At 35.7% G+C, this 16,103-nt stretch overlaps 1 protein-coding gene and 1 non-coding gene across 4 annotated transcripts in view; one reads left to right on the top strand and one right to left on the bottom strand.

Moving 5' to 3' along the window:
- The window catches only part of PRORP (protein only RNase P catalytic subunit), a 152,212-nt gene that overhangs the window by 73,556 nt on the left and 62,553 nt on the right, over positions 1-16,103 (top strand). The gene's annotated exons all lie outside the window — the stretch shown is intronic.
- LOC129550844 (U6 spliceosomal RNA) lies at positions 15,081-15,183 on the bottom strand. Its single transcript, XR_008684966.2, has one exon. It is a non-coding gene; the product is annotated as a U6 spliceosomal RNA (small nuclear RNA).

Here is a 16,103-nt window from a genome sequence, read left to right as displayed (position 1 = left end):
TTTGAAAGAATTATGTTCTTGCTTCAGCACTGAATGCTTTCATTCTTACAGCATGCTTAGGGCATTGAATAGAAAGTAGTTTGATAGAAGCACTGCAGAATTTGTTTTGATTGACATCTCTTTTTGGTTTTACTACAGTGAGAGAAAAATGGAAGAAAGGGTATTAGCCATTAAAAGTCATTCGGCAGTAGCATTTACTTGGCAGTGAGTTCTCATTTTTTCCCTGCCACCCAAGTTATTTTATTTCTTTCTATTGATTTACATAACCCCTTGTAAATATTTTAATACTATAAAGAATCTAAGATAAAATAAACTATGCTCAGTGTTTTTTGGTATGCATTTATAAAACCTGGGCATATATTTTTTTTGGGACCAAATTATAGAAATGTTTGGAGTTTGACACAAGCTGTGCTTGAAATTGTTTCAATAATGTTATAGTGACAAGGAAACTCCTTATTATGTTTATAAGTGCAAATGTTAGATTAAGTATTGAAGTAAAATTTTTATTACACCTCCTCAACTTTTAATATTCTTCTCTATATAATTGTTAATCCTGCTTAAAGACTAGCTCTTAAGGACTGCCTTTAGAGGTAGATGTTCTTCCTGGGGTTTCAGAACTTGGAGGTCATGCTGCTTTTATTGCCTTCAAAGAAGGCTGACCCATGTCTGCTCTGAGGTGTTTGAGTAATTTTTTTCCTGTATTGAAATCTGGAATCAAGAACGTGTTATTTTTCCCAGTTTACTTTCATAAATTTTGCTCATTGTAATGATTGGAAATAAGTGATAGGAGATTACATCTAAGCATTTTAATTATAGTTAACTGCTTAACAATAGTTTCTTTCCACTGAATTTTAAAAAGTGATTCCTTCAGTGTTTTTAAGGTGAAGGATTACAGGAACAATTATTAATCCAATTATTTCTAATCCAGGAAGGGACTTCACTTTTTACTTTGTAGAATTATATATATGTTTATGAGTACTTATTAGATTTCTTTTTAAAAATTCATGTAGTTTTAAAAAAAAGAAAATTTTAAATCTTTAAACTTAACTACTAATGTTTCTGCTATATTTTAGAATATTGATTCTGAAACTTTAGTGTGCATCAGTCTCACCTAGAGGGCTTGCTAAAACAGCATTTCTGATCCTACACCCAGAGTTCCTGATTCAGAAGTTCTAGGTTAGGGCTGAGAATTTATATTTCTTAAATGTTCTTAGGTAGTGCTAATACTGCTGGTTTGGGAACCACATTTTGAGAACCACTGTTATAGAAAGACATTTCCTCTGAAATGCACTCATACTGCTTTACTAAAACAAGCAATTATAGAAGTCACATACTCAAAATTATTAGATGTCTAAATGATTCTTAGAGTAGGAATCTGTTTTTTAAACTAAATATATGAAACTCACTTTACAGTACTGAAACCTGGTCCTAAGAATAATATACTTCTTCCACTTTCAAAATAGAAGTTTGTCAAGTTTCCATAACCAACAGCTATGTTATCAAGTGGTTATATTAGCATTATGAAGATTAAAGTCATTGTGTGCCTAGAGAATAACTTAAAAAAAAAACAACTCTGTTAAATGATCCAAAGAGAATATGTTATTTGAGGAAAACCTGAGATTGAAAGTAATTATGTTGAATATCAAAGCAGTGGAATTGCATGTTTCTTTTTAAGGCATTTGAAATAATCCCCCAAATAAGTCACTGTTAGTATGTATTTATAAGCCTGAAGATTTTTTGTTAATCAGTGGAAACCATAAACTTGGCCTGAAACTCTTAAAGCAGCTCATCTGGTGGCATTTAAATCCTATTTCATTGGGATTTAAGGGGCATTTAAGTCCTATTTCTTTGGATTTCAAGAAGGTTTGATGAATCCTCTCATCTCTAATTTATTACGTGGGCATGGATGATAGACCTGATCTTGATTCCTCATTTTTAAAAGTTACTTTTAGGTAGTCAGGAGTGATTCCCCCAAGTGACTTGGGGAAATAAATAGGTATTAGTGGATGATGCCAATCCAGAATTCACTGAACACAAAAAGTGGTTCTTGGGTTTTTTTCTTACTATCTTTCATGACGTGATAAGTCAGAGAAGTCACATTGCCCTAGGTCAAATAATACCAAATTGAGGAGGTGCTTCCTTTCATCCACGTGCCATTCCACCCAGTTCACCTATGTGATATGTATAAGAGTTCTGTCTTGTCATGTGACTGCTAGAATGGTATGCAACACTCAGAATTATTCTTACAGGTACCAATTGCTAATGAAGCGAATGATCAATCATCAGAAAAGTGGATAATATTATTAGTGAATTGATCAAGGAAGTAAGTAGACAGATGAGGAAGTCAGGCAAAATTTCGGTAATGAATTAGCCTCATGTCATTTTCTTTCCAAATATCCCTAAAAGATATACTCTGCATAGTGTTTGAAACAGAAATTTCCCCAATTGCATTAGTCAAGTGATCGCATATCTTAAAACATCATTGTTAGGAAAACAGCATTGCCATGTTCCTGTATCTGTTTTCTCTCTGGCGAAATCTTAATGGCAAGTTGATTCTCCTCTTGATGTGTCACTGATAATTTTTGTGTGATAACTGTTTAGGGTGTGGTGAGATTGTGAATCATTATTGTGTGTACTTTGCTTCTATGACAGTATTTTAAAACATGAGACTCAGGAATGTGGTAGGTAGAGTACTTACTTTAACCAAAAAAATTTTTAAATATTTGTTGAGTCTGGTAAGCAGCAATTCCAGAGTGAGCAGTAAATTTACTTAAATATGTTTTTGAAGCTATATAAATTATTCTTACTTAATTATTGTTACAGTGATACCACTTTATTCATTATTAATTTTGTATTAAGATACTTATTTTAAGATAAAAATGGTTTTCTTTTTAAAATAGTTTCTATTTCAGACCTTTCATCATTGTAAAGGCTGATTTTTCTCCCGGTCAGATACAATTAAGATCAATCAACTCAGATCTTAGGTTTTATTGCATTGTTTCATTTAGATGTGGCTTTTTTCCCCTGGGTATTTTTAATGAAGTATTCACTGCCCTCTGAAGTGGAGATTATTTATTTATAGATTATTTTCTGCTCAATTTTGTTCTATAAGAGATATAAAATGCTTATAATAACATACCGAAAATAAAATAAAGAAAAGAGCACAAAAGGAAAATAAGCTTAGGAAAAATAAGAGGTTTGAAGTTGGTGCACGAAATTCGTACCATGAAGTAAGTGCTCTATTAATTTAACTGTAACTTCTGTTGACAAACTTGAAGATGAAAACACAGTCCTTGATGAGCAGGGATCCAAACTTTTGTCTGCCTGCACATCATTCATAAGCACCCCATAACCCCATTATAACATTTCTTTTTTCCTAAAGAGATACTCAAGGGAGCTAGGCTAGGGACAAGGAGGAAGAGAGAGAGCAGAAAGTAGAGAAGTTTCGAGACATCCAATTCCAAGATTTCTTCCAAGGAAGTTACTTCCGCTATAGGATTCATTGATTTGTAGGATTCACATAATTCATAAATTCAAATAGAAACAGATTGTTCAGGACAAGTACTGTTATGTATTAGCATAAGCCAAAGAGATTTCTCATGTGGGCCCTGATGGTGCAGTGCATGCCCTTCACAGCATCCTTGTTATGACCAGGTGAATGAGTTGTGTAAAGATCAGCAGTAAAGGAATCAGACATGTATGAGCTTGAGAGAGGCCTCTGATGCAGTAGTTCAATATCACTGATGTTCTCTCCAGTTGGTCAGAAGGCCTGGTGGTGGGACTCATGCTTCTAGATTTCTTTGGAAAATGGGTAAGCTGATTTTTCACTTCTGGTCCACAGTAATTCATAGCAGTACTAAATCTTGTTTTAAATCTTTATAGTTAAAATTTCATTGCAGTTAAAAAAATCTGGTCGGAAAGCAGATATCCTTAATATATCTCATTTGTAGTAAATAAGATTTGAAGACATAGGTGAGTTTGAGTATCAGAATTGCCTTTGGATTTTGTTAAGTGATTATTATAAGTACCATTTCTTTAATGTGAAAAAGGAAACTTACAAACTCAACAAGACATAATTCAATCAGTAGAGCATTTTTCTCAGTCTTGTCTGAACTACAAATACCAAGAACTGTCTTGTGTGTATAAAGTTATAGAATTAGTCTTAATTGAAGCTTTGCTGCTGCTGCTGCTAAGTCGCTTCAGTCGTGTCCGACTTTGTGCGACCCCATAGATGGCAGCCCACGAGGCTGCCCTGTCCCTGGGATTCTCCAGGCAAGAACACTGGAGTGGGTTGCCATTTCCTTCTCCAATGCGTGAAAGGAAAAGTGAAAGTGAAGTCGCTCAGTTGTGCCGACTCTTAGTGACCCCATGGACTGCAGCCTACCAGGCTCCTCCGTCCATGGGATTTTCCAGGAGTACTGGAGTGGATGCCATTGCCTTCTCCAATTGAAGCTTTGCATATATGTAATAGGTCTCCCTCTCCAGAAAAAGATACATACACATTATGGTATGAATGGCAGGAAAACATCTTGAAAAATTTCTCATCTGTTTAGGGAAGAGGTAATAGGCAAATCTTACTGGATGTAAGCTTGGAAGATAAATGGAAACAGTAGTTACTCTTCAAATGGACGAAAATGACCCCACAAAATATACATAAAATGTTTTATCGATATCTTTTACCAAAATAAGAACTTGAAAGGGAAAATCACAAAGCTGTGTAGTTCCGTGGTTGTAAAAACATATTAACTATACCAAATTCTTCTTTCCAGTGTTTTATCAGTTACATTTCAGTGTCCATCACCTGGTTGGTTATCACTTCGACTTGTCATCAGAGAGAAAGAATTACATATAAACATTATAATATTTGGTTCCTTACACTTTGATTTCTAATTAAGTCCTAGCTTTAGGGAGCCATTTTGGGCTAGGATGTCAGGCTGCAGGCCTTAGCCAAGACCTTCCCCATCCCCACGCACACACCCACACACACAGTCACTCATGCTCACAGGGTAGTGTCTAATTACAGGTTCTGTTCTTGATTTTAACCTATTCATTGTAAACCTTGAGCCTGGAGATGAGAACCACAACAGGGCGTAGCTAAACTACTTTGATTTCTCTCTCTGTATTAAAAATTGAATGCGTTAAAAAAAAAAAATTGAATGCGTTATCTCATGTAATCTGTTCAATTCCATAAGGCAGATACTATTATTATTCTGTTTTACAGTGAAGAAACTAAGAGCAGAAAGATTGTTAGCTTGTCACATTGCTAATAGCGAGAGGGTCAGTATTCAAAGTAGTCAGTCGATCCCACAGTCTGCTCATATCCTGACTCTTCCTGTACTGCCGTCATGACTTGACATCCAGCTTGGATCTCAAGCTGCTATATAATTCTTTTAAATATATTTTGAAAATGAAGAAATTGGTTACACAGTCTATGGGAAGCTTAAGCTTATTGGATAATAAAAAGGAGGATTAAGTTACAGAGATAGAAAAAATAAAGATTGGCTGTTTATTCATTCAACTCAGAAGTATAGCATCATCTTATATCTCATGTAAATAGTATTCTTTTTATTGGCATTATTTTTATTCAGGAAAAATTGATATGACATTATTCTCTTCATACAAAAAATTATATACTCCTCCTCTTTTAGATTTTTTTAAACTTTTTATGAATCAGGTTTTATTTTTGAGTTTTTTTAGATTTAGAGAAAAGTTAAAAAGAATATAGGAAATTCCCATATGCCTATATCTAGTTTTCTCCGCCATTAACATCCTCTGTTAGTATGGTAGGTTTGTTACAATTAATGAACCAGTAGGGATACATTTTCTTTACCCAAAGGTCATACTTTGCTCAAATTCCCTTAGTTCTCACTTGCTGTCCTTTTTATGTCATAAGAGTCCCTTTTAGGAAACCAAATTACATTTAATTGTTGTGTCTCATTAGAATCTTGTTTGTGACAGTTTCTCAGATTTTACTTGATTTTGATGACCTTGACAGTCTTGAGAAGTACTGGTCAGGTATTATGTAGACTGTCCCTCAGTTGGGATTTATATGTTTTTCTCATGATTAGCCTAGGGTTATGGGTTTGAGGGAAGAAGTTTGCAGAGATAAAATGCCATTGCCACAGCATTGTAGTAAAAGTAGACACTATCAACATAACTTAACTACTGTTGATGTTCACTTCGATCACCTGGCTGTGCACGTGTTTGTCAGGTTTCTCCACTGTGAAGTTATTCTTTTTTCTCCCTTTTCATACTTTCATACTTTTCATACTTTGGAGAGAAGTCAGTGTGCAGCCCATACTTAGAGAGCGAGTGGTCATACTCCACCTCTTTGGGGGCAGAATATTGATACAAATTGTTTGGAATTCTGATTCAGAAATTTGTCTGTTCTCCCCTACTTACTTATTTCTTTAATAATTTATTTATAGTATTATGAACTCATGGATATTTATTTTATACTTGGTTTATAATCTAATATTAACTTTATTTTGTTGTTCATTTATTTTAGCTTTGGCAACTACAAGTTTTTGTTTGCTCCCATGTTCCTTTGACAAAAACAAAATTGTGTGTTTTTTTCAAGTACTTCCTTACTTCTGGCCCTGCAAAATTCATTGCTGGTACAATGTTATTTTTTAAAAAACTAAAATCTTAGCTAATTAGGTAGGCTGCTTCAATTTTCTTTGGAGGAAAAATGTGCTGTCTGCTTTTTTGATTTCTGAGGACAATGAAAAGGAAAGGGTAGTATTTTTTGTACTTCATTTCTCAAAATCAAGTAATATTTATTTCTGCCACGTAGTGTAACAATTTTACCCAGTCACCTTTGATTTCCCACCCGCCCCCAGGAGTTAAATCTGTTTGTGGTTTGCCTGTTTTGGAGGATCAGCATGTGTTTTGGATGTTCTTTTTCCTTTTCTTTCTTCTTAGCAGTGGAGTATGAAGGGTCCAAGTCAAAGGAGAAACTGAATTAATAGTATCCAGTTGTTCAAAGTGGCTCTCCTGTTCCTGTGTCTCAAGTGTTTCAACAGGAGCTATTTCCCAACTGATAACACTAGTTACCTCCAAAGGGAATAGTTATATAGAATGTTGGTTTTCATTATAATGCATTTGTGTAGTGTTAGAATTTTTTAAAAGAATGAACTTATATTTCTTTCATAATCTGGAAAATAATAGAGGTTTATTTTTAGAGTCAGTGGAAATAAAAAGAAAAGAACTTATCCTTTCTGTGGTTTGAAATGCTTTAGAACTTAACTTTTTTCCACACTTGATATACTGAACACCGTTGGTTATTTTGCATGAGTTTTGTTTAGCTCTACCTGTGTTTTTTCACTAATTTAGCTGTATTAGTGAAACTGGCACATCTGCACAGTTACTTTATGTAACTGCAAGATTATATTTAGATTTAAAGATTACTTGAAATTCTGTGATGATAGTCTCAAGTATGTAAGTAAGGCTTCTCTTTAGCAATGTTATAAATACATTATATGTAGAGACCATTCTTCATGTATTTCTCATAAAAAGACAGTAATTTTGGTGTGTTGCTGTAAAGGAATAGGTAGGAATCTTTCCTACTGGTTCTTTGTTTTGCTGCTTTTCCATGCTGTCCTGAGATTTGTTTTCTTTTTTATTTATAGCCATTGGTTTTTCTGTTCCACACCTGCTGAGCCTTAACACCCTGAGATTACTTACGTTTTGTGTCCTTTCTCTCTCCTTTAACTCTCCAACATTTACTTGCCAATTCAAGGAAAGCGTTTTCCAGATTTTCATGGGATATGGCTTGGTCTCAAAATGACAGTGCCCTGTGGCCACTTACCTAAGTGCTTTCAGGCTCCAGAACGAAACAACTCCACTCTCTATTTTTCCAACTCCCCCCACTGCCCCCTGCCAAAAAAAAAAATTTAAAAGTTTAAGCTGTTGCTACCCCATTTAGAAATTAAGATATTCCAAGATTTAATAGTAGAAAGAATAAAATATTGGTAGACCTTTATTTACATTTATTTGTGTCACTTTAGAAACCATAACAGAGAAGGCAATGGCACCCACTCCAGGACTCTTGCCTGGAGAATCCCATGGACAGAGGAGCCTGGTGGGCTGCAGTCCATGGGGTCGCGGAGGGTCGGAAACGACTGAGCGACTTCACTTCACTTTTCACTTCTGGCCTGGAGAATCCCAGGGATGGGGGAGCCTGGTGGGCTGCTGTCTATGGGGTCGCACAGAGTCAGACACGACTGAAGTGACTTGGCAGCAGCAGGCAGCAGAAACCATAAAATATGTCCTTTTGTCCTCTCTATTTTTATTTTTATGTCAGTACAGCATGCACAGAACAACCAAACATTTATATAACTCAAAACCAAAAAAATTTGTTTTACTATAACATTTGTTTGATAAATTTTAAAGATAGCACCCTCCCTGCACCTAGATGTTTTCACCAGCTCAAAAATTTTCTTAAACCCCATCCTTTTAGGATTTTTGTGCAGGCTTCATCACACAGGCATGATCCATCATCATAGAATCAATTTCTGGCTCCTCTTGCCCTCCTAGAGGATGGAAGTGGCCTGGGGCTGAAAATTTCAAGCTTCTAAACACAGCTTGGTCTTTCTGGTGGCCAGCCATCTTCCTGAAGCACTCTAGGAACCTATCTCATGAGAGTAAAAGATGCGTCTAACACCCTGGAAATTCCAAGGGATTTAGAAGCTCTGTTTCAGGAACTGGGATCAAAGACCAAATATTAGAACAAAAGATGACCTTAATACCTTTATCACTTAGGAAATTATAAGGGATTTTGGAGCTCTGTGACAGGAACCAAAGGCAGAACACAATATATAATTTTTTATTTTACAAACAGTAAAGGAAATTGAGCCTGGACAGTAAGGCAAGGAGTATAGGAATGGGGTGGTATCTGAAGGAGGAATGAGGTGTGTGGTCAGGTAGGAGAGGATCCAGATGAAGGTTTGAAGCTGACTGTGAAAGAGAAAAGGAGTGAATGGCAGTGTAGAGTATTTGAGAGGGTAGAAAGCGATAGGGTACAACTCACAGATGGAGGAATTAGCCAGAACAAGAGGTATGGAGGGAAGGAGAATACAGTGTATGCAGCAGATATTTTCCAAAAGAGGATCTATTATTTGACTATGGAACTTTTATTCACAGAGCATTTTGAAGGACATACTACTAGTCCTTCAAAATATACTTGGGGAGATATTACCCTAAAACATAACTGTCTTTTGAACTTTCTAAGGCGTCAGTTACTGTTCACTTGTTACACAAGAAGCTGTAACAGGTACTGAAAATTGTTCCTTTTTATTTTCTTAGTGCATTTTAATCCGGAATTCTTTTTAGAGTAAATTAAGGGTAATTTTAAATAGTGAAATACTCTTTGTACTTTCTTAAGATTAGTCTACAAAAACAAAGAAATTATATATTAATGTAGATTTACGTTTTATTCACTTTGGCTTGATTCTTGTCATTAATAACGTAGATTTTAGTGTAAAGATGTTCTTTTGATAGAATTCATTTTGTATTGAGGTTAAAAAAAATTTTACCTTGAAAATAAAGTTAGAACATCCTAAAGTTGTTTTTTTTTTTAATTGAATTGGTTCATTAAATTCTGAACCACTAAATCTTGAGCTTTGTAGTTCATAAATAGTATCTGTTATCTCCTTTAATCTGGCAACCACAAAAAACTTCCTGCAGAGAAACAGTTTACATTGTAGCATTTTGCTTGCTTACCTTTCTCCTTTTTAATTTTTTTTCTTCCACCCTAAACCTTTGTTAAAGGTGATTCTCATACCACATGATCATGTTACTGGAAAGTAATGTTGGGAGATTTGTGAAAGAAAGGAGAAAAAAAATGTTTTCTACTGAAAAAGAAATGGGTCAATAGACCACAAGATCTAATGTTGAATTCTGTGCTCACACTAAAGGCATATGTCAAGACTCCTGCCTTCTTAGTCACCAAGTAACTTCTTAAGAATACTGTTCTTTTCTTTAATAAATCACATTCTAATCACTTTATGACTTCAGTATATTTTTTAGAGCATGGAGTAGCGATACCAAACTCATTTATCTTTTAGTCTGTCTCCACTTATTCCAATTATATTAATCAGAATGTTGTGATCATTTTATTCTTCAAATATTCATCAAAGCTTCCTTGTTTTAAGGCCCTGTACAGAGTGTATGCAAAGTACAAAGGTGAAAGAGGCATAGTCTCTTTCCTGAAGGATTTGATAGTCTCTTAGAGGAAATAAGAGAAAAAGATAAATGTCTACAGACAGAATATGATCAGCATGTTAATTGTACCGGTAACTCTGCACAGAAACTGCAAGTACCATTTCTTAGATTTTCCTAATTGTTCAAACTACTCTTTCTGTCCAGTTACTCAGAAATAATAAACATTTATGGTGTTTCCAGTTTATTTATAATGTTGTTAATATTGTTTTTCTTAGTTTTAGCTAACACTTATTAAGAATTTCACATATGCCAGGAACTACTCTGAGTACCGTACATACATTAATCTCATTTAATCCTCATAAGAGTCTTATTATTTTCACCTTGCAGATGGAGAAACTGAGGGTTAGAGAATTCAAGAAGCTTGCCTGTGATAAATTTACAACCAGTAAATGTCAGATTTGAGCTGCAGACCTAGGCTCTCTAGTGTCAGAGGCTTATCTTAATGACTCTATTACATTCTCTCTCTATGGACCTTGCCAATACATCTGCTCTTTTAACAAAGGAAAACAGCTTCAGAATTGAAAGGAAAGCCATCAACAGTATCTGTTCATTTATTTTAATTAGCTGTTGACATGATCTTAAAACGAAAATAGTCTGCCAAAGAGTTCAAACTATCACCGTGGTTGTGTGTCCTTGCACACACAGCTTCTTTAGTGTGGCTCTGTCTTCTCGCTCTTCATAGCTCAGCTTTGGAATCCTCTCTAGGAAGTTGTCCCCTCTCTCTGTCTGCCCCACCACCCAGGAGGTCCTCTTTCTCCGCCTACGTTGTCCTCGTTTGTGTGCTGTCCAAGCAGCCTGCTTTCCTCCCTGTCATAGCACCAGTCATATGATTGAATTGTCTAAATTTTTTAATAGAAGGGACTGTTCTTCATTTTAGAAGTCTCAATGTCCAACACTGTGTCTGGCCTGTGGTGAGTATGCAAAAATTGTTGAATGGCTGTTTGACTCAAGTGTTTTGAGACTTGTGCAGAACATTCTGGAAGCTACCTCACATCACTTTGATAGTGGTGCTTATGGGGGACAGTGTACCTTTTGGTTCTCCAGGGTTTCTGGTGAATAACAAGTGCTTTTCATTTCCCTGAAGCCTTGAGGTCATAGATGGCGGAGGAGGGAGGAAATGCTGCTAGTGAATTCTCTGAGTGGGGCGGAGGACACTGGTGTTCTGCTTCCTTCCCTCCCTAGTGAGATCAGGGCCATGCTTTAAAGTTAGGGGTAAGATAGTGTCAAACATGCATCCTCAGAGTATATCAGTAGCTCACTGTTGACTGATTGGGACCTCTGACAGGTACTGGCCATGTCTACACTGTTCGGGACCATAGTTTTTTAATGCAACTTTATATCCCCACCAATCAGCGTCAAGTTTGAACCTTTGTAGCTCATTGTGAAGATCATTCCTAAGTGTTTACCCCTAACTTGAAATCCCTCTCTTCTTTATGATAAATTTGTAGACTAGCAGCACCATCATCCATCAGACGACAGGAAAACTGTACCCCTTCCCCCACCATTTATTGACTGGATGACTGTAAGTAAGACAGTGGAGCTTCTTTGGGCCTCAGTCCTCTCCTTTTGAAAGTGAGAATCCTAAGTTTTTTGTGTTCCTGAGACCATGGAACTAAACTGAATTATTTATCAAGGTCCATTCCCTATCCATTTTAAGATACATAATTTGTATGAATTACTTATCAGTGTGCCATTGTTCACTGAGAGGGTTGATCAGAAGATTTTTCCCCTCTAGAGATTATATACTTGCCATTTGTTTGCCATTTAGCAGTGCTCAAATTCTAACACATGACTGTATTGCATTTAGGGTGTTGAATTTTAACTTGGTCCCATCACTTCATGGGAAATAGATGGGGAAACAGTGGAAACAGTGTCAGACTTTATTTTTTTGGGCTCCAAAATCACTGCAGATGCTGGTTGCAGCCATGAAATTAAAAGATGCTTACTCCTTGGAAGGAAAGTTATGACCAACCTAGACAGCATATTAAAAAGCAGAGACATTACTTTGCCAACCAAGGTCCATCTGGTCAAGGCTATGGTTTTTCCAGTGGTCATGTATGGATGTGAGAGTTGGACTGTGAAGAAAGCTAATCGCCGAAGAATTGATGCTTTTGAACTGTGACGTTGGAGAAGACTCTTGAGAGTCCCTTGGACTGCAAGCAGATCCAGCCAGTCCATTCTAAAGGAGATCGGTCCTGAGTGTTCATTGGAAGGACTGATGCTAAAGCTGAAACTCCAATACTTTGGCCACCTCATGCGAAGAGTTGACTCACTGGAAAAGACTCTGATGCTGGGAGGGATTGAGGGCAGGAGAAGGGGACGACAGAGAATGAGATGGCTGGATGGCATCACCGACTCGATGGACGTGAGTTTGGGTGAACTCCGGGAGTTGGTGATGGACAGGGAGGCCTGGCGTGCTGTGATTCATGGGGTCACAAAAAGTCGGACACGACTGAACTGAACTGAACTGAAGGTTTCCTGGTATTAGAATTATTAATATCACATGGAGGTCTCTTATGGTGATTGTTTTTCTTTTATTTTTTTCTTTATGGGGATAAGGGCCTAATATGCTAAGCAAGAATATACTGCCAGACTATTTACCTAAGGACACCTAGCACCTTTGGGGCATGTTACATCAATCAACATGAGATAAAGGCTGAAATGTTTTTGTCTAGGCCCTTCTACTCAAAAAAAAAGTGAGCATTATATAAAAGCCCTTATAATTCTACTTTACTAAAAGCCTTACTTCCTGAAAATAGAAATCAGATTTTAAGAGTTAAGGACTATAGTCATCAGAAAAAGAGTATCTCCTTCAGTATTACTATAAATACATAAATAGATCATTGTACTGTTCTCCATCAAGAAAGAAATGCAAAGTATACAATATTTTAACAGTGAGAGTATCTGTCAATGGGCTCCTAACCCCCCCAACTCTATCCTTATTCTACTGTTCCATATAATTGCAGCCTTCCTGTTAGTTTTTTTTTTAACATTTTATTATGAAAATTTTTTAAATACATCAAAGTTTAAAGAATTTTATAGTGGGTATCTACATACTCAACCCTTTGATTTTACTGTTACCGTTTTACTATACTTTCTTCATTAGGTGTCTGTTGTTCTGTCTTCTGTCCATTCATAAGTTCATGTGGACTTTTTATACATTTCAAAATAGATTGCAGATATCTATATTTACACCTATTCTCTCTTGATCAGTATTTTCATATCTGCCAAAACTGACTGAACTCTAATGTGTAGGCATGACTACTTCTGACTGACTCATTCAAGGCTTTACCCATATCACAAGCCTTTTCCTACAGTGCTGTTGGCCTGTATGAAGTGGTTTTCACAGAGTAGACCAGTGACATTCTGGAGGGACATTCTAATCAGCACTGTCCAATAGAAAAATATGTTATTTAAAATCTAGTAGCCACATTAAAAATGTTAAAAGTGAAAAGTTCACCTGTTGGTAAAATAAGTTTAGCTTTTTTTTTTAACCCATCTTAATCCAAAACATCATTTCAACATGTAATTAATACTTTAGTAATTACTAATGAAATATTTTATATTCTATTTATATAGTAATTTTCATGGAAATCCAGTATATCTCAATTCTGATTAGTTCTATTTCAAGTGCTCAGTAGTAACTTGTAGCCAATATATTGGACAGTATAGTTCTAGACCTTCAAACTTAATGGGTATACCATTCCTCCTCATAAATTTCCAGTGTCTGAAAGTGCTGACATGGCAGTCAAATTTCCTGATGAATGTGAAAGAAGTAGTGATATTCATCACAGCAAACCCTAATTATACCCCTTCATGTTGAGGCCATTTTTATTCTTCATTTCCTTGTCAGAAACTTACATTTTTTTCCTTTCAATCACTTCTCATCTACACTCAGAGTTCAGTTGCATTCCCTATAATTTTATTACTTTTCTGCTGCCCTTCTTCTAATTTCAGGGTTTACCAGTTTGTCTTCTCTCATTTTTTGCTAGAACACTCTTTCTAGAACAGTTAAGATCTTTAAATTTCACTTGTAAAAATTAAAACTACATCCTAGTGTTAAGGTATTAATGAGTCCAGTTATAAAAATTAAGCATTGATCTGTGGTGGAACTGTTCTATATCCTGATTGCAGTATTAATTAAAAGTTGTAAAATTGTGTATGTGCACCTGTATGCATGCATGCGCACATACACATGCACAAATGAAGAAACTGACTAGTTGTTATGAGTTGAAGTTTTTACTTTATTGGCTAGAAGAAAGACTTTTGTCTGAGCAACTGGAAAGATGTTCTTATTTATGAAAAGTAAAGGGTCTCTTAATTATTTGTCAGAAGACAGCTATATGCTTTCTTTCACCACTCACAGAATATTTTAATTTTGGATCATGAAGATGCTTCATCTCATTCTCTGATTTCAGTTAGTGTATTTTATCCCGAAAGGGGATGAGGAGAAGCCACAGGTCGTACAAAATATGTCTGATTTCAGATACATCAGGGTGGCTTTTATTTTTAACTTTTATGACCAGCACATAGCGAAAACTTAGATTGGGAATTTGGCAGAAGTAGCAAAAATAACTAGTAATTCCGACAGTGACACAATTTTGGAGGAAGAGGCTCTTGTTAATAAGTATTAATTGTCTTGAAAAATCTACATATGTGATTAGCTAGAAATACCTTAAATGTTGCCTGATTCAGGTATTGGATAAATAGATTGATTTGAATCCCTGGAAGACTAAGACATGCCTGCTGAGTTTCTGATAAAAAGAGCAAAACAGTTCCCCTCCTCCATTTTTTTCCAGCAGAGCAAGTCACACACTGGAGGCTTCATGACCACATCACATTGCATCTTTTTTTTTTTAAATATGGAACGCTTCACGAATGTTTGTGTCATCATTGTACAGGGGCCACGCAGATCTTCTGTCATTCCAATTTTAGTATATGTACTGCCAAAGCAAGCACTCACATTACATCTTAATAGGACTGGCTCAGATGCCACAATGAAACTGATCAACATTTTTAGTGGGTGTGTAACACTGACAAGATTATTTTTAATGTTTTTCTTAGATAATCATTTTATTCATGCTTTGCAATCAGCTTATTCATTTACTTGTTTTTGTTTACTAACAGTTTCCCACCTACCAAGAGTGTAAGTTCCATGAGAATAGGGACCTTACCCCTTTTGTTCACTGCTGTATTCCGAGCACTTCAAACCATGCCTTGCACATAATGACTGCTCAGTAAATATTGTCAAAAGAATGAGTGATTATCTTTATAGATTCATCAGTAGATAACTATCAGCCAAGAGAAAATATCGCCAGGGCATCTGCTCTGTATACTTTAAGACTGTCAGTGCTGTTCATGATAAAAGCTACACCTTATCCTTTTCACTTATCAAAATATTAATTTGTTTCTTTTGTCAATCATCTTTCAATGATGAGGAAAACTGGGTATTTCAAAGAATACTGTCTGTCAGGGAAGCAGGGTACTATCCAGACCTAGGAGTAGGAAAATGATAAAAGCCAAAATAACAATACTTATATTATTTTGGGAAAAGCCAAAATAGCTGTACCTGTAGTATTTTATATTTTGGGAAAGAGTTATGTACTGTTTTAGAAGAAGAAGGTATTATCAATAGACAAATGTCTATTATCAATAGACAAATGTCTATTATCAATAGACAAATGCAGAAGTTGTGAAGTTTTATAAATTCTTATTCTGATTTGTGTCAAGCAATAGGCAAGAATGGACATGTCTTTCTAAAACAATACTTTTAAATGGCTGGGTGCCTAGATTGCTTAATGAGTATAGGCCTTCATACTTACTAAAGATTGGAAGAGTTATTATTTTTTGTCTTTAAGAAAATTTGTTGAATAAAAAAT

Source organism: Moschus berezovskii, chromosome 21 (assembly GCF_049115385.1).
Source record: "Moschus berezovskii isolate FMDL1 chromosome 21, NW_MosBer_1.0, whole genome shotgun sequence".
In the NCBI taxonomy this organism is placed as follows: Eukaryota; Metazoa; Chordata; class Mammalia; order Artiodactyla; family Moschidae; genus Moschus; species Moschus berezovskii.
The sequence above is the reverse complement of the archived record's forward strand: the minus strand, read 5'-3'. Positions and strand labels throughout refer to the sequence as shown.